This window comes from Podarcis filfolensis (genome assembly GCF_964270895.1).
Source record: "Podarcis filfolensis genome assembly, chromosome: 2".
NCBI classification, from domain to species: Eukaryota; Metazoa; Chordata; class Lepidosauria; order Squamata; family Lacertidae; genus Podarcis; species Podarcis filfolensis.
In genome coordinates this window covers 7157153-7163152 of record NC_139605.1, presented here as the reverse complement: position 1 = coordinate 7163152, position 6000 = coordinate 7157153, and positions in this window count along the sequence as shown.

Genomic DNA, 6000 nt, shown 5'->3' with positions numbered 1-6000 from the left:
CAGGTTGGAGAGATCATCCTGCAATGCAATGAAGGGTCTATTGCCATGTTTTACACTGCCCTCAGCTACATGGGCTTCCTGGCCTCCATCTGCTTCATGGTGGCTTTCCTAGCCAGGAACCTGCCTGGAGCCTTCAATGAAGCCAAGCTGATCACCTTCAGCATGCTAGTCTTCTGCAGCGTTTGGCTCTCCTTTGTTCCCACCTACCTGAGCACAAAGGGGAAATACATGGTTGCCGTGCAGATCTTCTCTATCTTGGCCTCCAGTGCTGGGCTTCTGGGCTGCATCTTCTTTCCCAAGTGCTACATAATTGTACTCAGGCCTGATCTGAACAGAAAGGAGCATTTGACATCAAAAGGTGGTTCTTAAATTACTCATTTTCTACAACTGTCCAGCACAGCAATGATAAAAAAGACATACTTGCCTTGCAAATGTAGCTTCTTAGATGTAAATGCATGATTATGTCACCTTTTCTTGTGGTTACTTTTCAAACCTTTAAGAAATGTCTAAATGTTCAAATTTTATTTTTAATTGTGCTATTTTAACTTGGAAATTTGAGTTTCTTCCTCTTAAAATTCATACTCTTTGGCAGCTAACGCATTCAGAATATTGAGTTAATAGCAAAATTGATCAGGACTGCTAAAACAAATAGATTAAAAAAGCTGAAATCTTTTGATTCAAGAACAGTTAACAGAGGGCATGGAAACATTATTTACAGATATATAGACCACAGTGGAAGGGTTCTTTGTTGTTTAGTTGTTTAGTCTTGTCCGTCTCTTTGTGACCCCATGGACCAGAGCACGCCAGGCACTTCTGTCTTCCACTGCCTCCCGGAGTTTGGTCAAACTCATGCTGGTAGCTTCGAGAACAGTGTCCAACCAGTAAGGGTTCTTAGAAGAGGGGAATAAACATGGTGGGAGTAATTGACTCCTTATTGCAAAAAGCCATTTAAAACATGTTGAACTTTGAGATATGGATTGTTCTTCATTGTAGATAGAATTAATATCTGTATTTTCCTTCATAAACATTATGTTAAAAATACTGAGAAAATTGTGCCCTAATAAATCTGTTGCTCTTCACGGTGTCTCAGGACTTGGTTGCTTTTGAGCTGGTGAGAAAGAATGCTGATTTTTTCCCTTCATTTCTGTTTGGGAACTATCTTGGCAAGCTTTGAGGCTGGAGAAAGGTAGATTATTTCTTCCAGAGAGCCAAAGACCCTTTGATAGTGACTTTAAGTAACTGCTCATGGTACATCCACTCATCCCAATGCGAGAATGTTATGTATAGTAGGAAAGGATATATTGATTAAGTATTATCCTTCCTTCACTCATGCTAGTGAGTGATGTAGCTGAATAAATTCCCACAATATAGCAGGAAGCTAGTTTGCAGTTTTGTTTGAATCTCTTTAGTTAAGTACAGTGGTACCTCGGGTTAATTCATTCCAGAGGTCCGTTCTTTTTAAAAAAAAAAAAAATTATTAACAGGCCAATCACATCACATTATTCAAATCACATTGGTTCCGAATTATACAGCCAAATTTTAATTTTTTTTGAGGGTACCCATACATCAAGCTCCGCACGAGTCCAAAATTCCGGATAAGTCCAGACATCACTCATTTTACTGCATTAATTAATCAGTTCTATCCAGTTCGATCCGGATAGTCCTTTATTACTTTCTTTCTCATCTTGTTGTAGTCATATATTCCTTTCTTTGCGATCTCTGATGATTCTCACAAGCAGACTGAAAGCTGGCGTCTCTGTGTGGGTTTTGTACTCTTCAAAAGCTATATCACTCCAGGACAGCCTCTGTTCAACTCTTCCATAAACAAAGTTAATCTTCGGTCTGTCCTTTATTTTTCCAGGCTAGCCAAATAAATCAAATAGATCAGGGGGCTCTGTCAGGTCAAACTTTCAATTCCAACACTCCTTCTCTTTCCAACAATCCTGATTCTCCTCCCCCGTCCTTCTTTCTCCAGCAAGCCTGCTTGGCGAGACGCCATTTTTTAACTGCGTCATAAAAAATTTCCACTTTCTCACCGTTCACCAATCTTCTCTCCTATTGTAATCCATCCCCACACAGTTCTTAAAATCCTGCTTATGATTCTTAAAAACGTGACGATCTTGTTTCTTTCTGGGGTGGAGGGTTATTATTATCACATCGTATAAAGGAAAAAAAGGGTTTTTCCTCCACCCCCCCCCTTTATTCCAAACATACAGTCTCCTGGTGGTGACTCATCAAAAGATTTACTTATCCATCCATCGCTCCCAGTCACAGAGATCCATTACTCAGCAGCCTTATCTGTCGAGCTTTACTTGATATATGTGCTTCAGCTTCATTTCCAATCGTATGTTTCCAATTATAATTCCGAGCCGAAGCAACCAGCACACGCTGATTGGAATCGGCATCAGGAAGAGCTGACTTCACCGAGGGCTCGTGCCAAGTGTTCGGCACCCCCATCTCTCGGATCAGGGGGTGCATTATGAACACCGCTGGCAGGACAGATTCCCCCTACATCCTAGGGGGAAGGGAAGGCTGCCTACTTCCCATAGCAGCCCCTTAATTACCTCGTATGGGTCAGAGAGATGTTATTGTCGGCCATCTTCCAACGCGCCACCTGGTGGCCCCGCCAGAGGTCCGTTCTTAACCTGAAACTGTTCTTAACCTGAAGCACCACTTTAGCTAATGGGGCCTCCTGCTGCTGCCGTGCTGCCAGAGCACAATTTCTGTTCTCATCCTGAAGCAAAGTTCTTAACCTGAGGTACTATTTCTGGGTTAGCGGAGTCTGTAACCTGAAGCGTATGTAACCCAAGGTACCAAGGTACCACTGTAATCCGATCTGGCTTGCCCCGATGGATTATTCCTGAGGTCCCCTTTTATCCCCCTTAAAAGAATAAAGACACAAGACTATTTCATTAAAAATAATAAGACATTTACTCACATTCAGTTCAGTTTGATCCCTGAAAGGCAGGCTAGTAGTTACATAACCAACTGTGAGTTCATCTCATGTGCTTCTGTCTGAGAGCCAGCAGACAGCAAAAATACATTAAGAGAACAAAATGGCTGCAGGAGAGCAGCATGGCAGCGAGAGAGAGACAAAATGGCTGCATGATTCGGCACTTTTATGGAGTCAGACAGGGCCATGCCCATCTCCCAGGTCACATGCAGTGGGAGGATGCTCCAGACCAGTGGAACAGGAAGTTATACTCACTGGAGTAGCATCCCCCTGCCTGTGTCGACTCTAGGGAAACAAAGAATGTTGTATTGACTGCTCCAGTGGATTACATCCCACAAGAAAGAGTGCTAGGTTTTTTCCCTTTATTTCTGTAGGGAACTATCTTGGCAAGCTTTGAGGCTGGAGAAAGGTAGATTATTTCTTCCAGAGAGCCAAAGACCCTTTGATAGTGACTTGAAGTAACTGCTCATGGTACATCCACTCATCCCATTTGCTTTGCATCTAATCTGCAGGCTTTGCAATATATTCTGAAACTTCTTTGAGCAGAGGTAACATGATAGGAAGTGCAGCCTCTCTAGTCTCAAAGCCAGTGTCAGCTCCTTTGAAAAAAATGCAAACTATCTCCAGCATGAGCTCCTGTTTGACCCTGGCTCAATTTCTTGCTACTGCTTTTCTACTACCATGATGAGTGGAGGGATTCTTCCTCCTTCACCTGGGCTGGCTCAGATTCTGTGTAGCTGAAGCTCTTCTTCTGACTTCTTAGATATGGCAGAACTTGTCACAGTTGAAGGGGATCCGCCCAAGATCAGCTCCCGCTGCCCTCTGGCACATAAGGGGCAGGGCAGAACTGTTAAAATAAAGACGCACACGTTTAACCCCTAGATAATTGGTTGGGGGGGACCTGGCTTGTGAAGGGTGGGAACAAGGTCACACTGTCCAGGGGCCCCTCCTGCAAGTGGGTCAAGAGAGATGCTCATTTAATGACAGGTGAGATGAGGGGTCACCTTGGGAAGAGAACTGGAAAAGGGAATATTCCAAGGGATGTGAATGAAGGGCTGATTGCTGATTTTTACTTGTTACTCACTTAATTCTTCTTCTTTGGCGATCACTCGTAGCTGAGTAAGATTGTCTTACTATAAACTATAAAACTATAAACACAGTTTTCAAAAGTGAGGCTGTAGGTGACTGTGGAGGCTGATTCTGGATCCACACGTCCTTCCACAGTGGGGACATAGGTTTCCAGACAGGAGTTGATCACGGTGAGGGTTTGCCAAGTGTCCCTCCCTCTTAGCACATTTCTCCCTTTCGTCCTGAGTTCGAGTGTCTTCAAAGCCCATGGCAACTTTGGTAAAGGCTGTTCTCCAATTGGAGCGGTCACAGGCCAGTGTTTCCCAGTTGTCAGTGTTTATACTACATTTTTTTTTCATTTGCCTTGAGAGGGTCTTTGAACCTCAGGGGGAAGTCCCTAAGCAACTTACCAAGCACACACACCCTTAATCATGCAAGAACACCAAGGACTCAGCTATACAGCTGCAAATATAACATTTTAAGTGCGCTTTAAGTGCATTATACAAATATGACCCTAGATGGCGATAGTGAGCTAATGACAAATTCAATATATATATATTTAACTTTTTTTAAAAAAGCATTTTTCATGGAACTTTGAAGTGTCAGGCATAGCTCTAATGGCTTTAGCCCAAACGTAGCAGAGTTTTCCTGCACAGCGAAGAAGCTAGTTGAGGTGGAAATGACTAGTCAGCTAGACTCAGAATAACTATTTACAGGATTTATTAAAAGGAAAAATAAAACCAGCAGAGTTTCTGCATACAAAACAAAGCAAAATAAATCCTTTCTTTCTCTCTCTCTCTTAACCATGCACAGCACTCCTACTCCTAACACACCCCTAACACACCAAACTGTGCTAGCAATCCCTAGATAACAGAGTTGAGTGCTGGTCGTTAACCAATCAGAGTAAGTAGTTTCTAGGTCAAGCTGACCTTGGCTTTCTGCCAAGAGTAAATTGACACGGCCTTGAGTTAATTGTGTGAAGCCAGAATCTGTAAGTTTCCCATGAGAACCAATTAACAGAAACTGAACAATTTTCGCAGTGTTTTTATATGTGTGTGTGTAGCTTCCACCCAAAAGTCAAATCTCAGGGAGTAGACAGTCCTTATGATGTTCTTGGAGCTGAAGCTGCCACGAAGCTGTGTTCACTATCTTGAAACCTTCTTTGTCCAACTCTCAGAAATATTCTCACGGGTAAGGTGTAAACACTCTGCACATGCTCATGAGCAGTTTCCTTTCTTAAAGTTTTGTAAGTCCTCTATATCCTCAACTCTAGCACAGTCCTGCATGAGCTGGCCAGTCACAGCATCTCAAATTCTGCTACCCTTCAGAAAATCAGGATGAGGATTTACATTTCCTGCTATGCTGAGTGAGATCATTTTAAAAGGAGTTGCTGGGTATTTAATCATAGAATTCTAGAGTTTGAAGGAATCAGGAAGGAAGGAAGGAAGGAGGCTTATTCTGAATCACAAACTGGATCCTGTGTGAGTAGCTGAGAAAGTGGAAAGGCTATTAGAAATAGAGTGCATGATTTTCATTCAGGTTCCATTATAGATTCAGCAATCCCAATTAGTTTACGTACTGCTCATCCAGGAATGATTCAGAAAGGTTAATGGGTTACATGTAAAACTGAGGTATAATGGTTGGGTTTTAATTAGGACAAGAAAATATCAGTAAATCAAGCAGCACAGAAGTGTCTTGGGATAAGGATCGCCTCTTTTTCTTTCTTTTTTTAAATATTTTTTATTTGATTTTACAAGTGTAAAATTATAACAATACCCAATACATATCCATATTTAGAGATTTCTCCGAATCTCTAGTCTTCCTCCTTCCCCTTCGTGGGTCCTATTATCAACCATTTCAGTTGCATATTATTTCATCATCCAAATTTTATATCTCCCCATTTTCTCCATAATATTTTCTACATTACAAGTGTTATTGCAATCCTGCTAATATTTTCTTCTGCTTACAGTGGTCTCTCA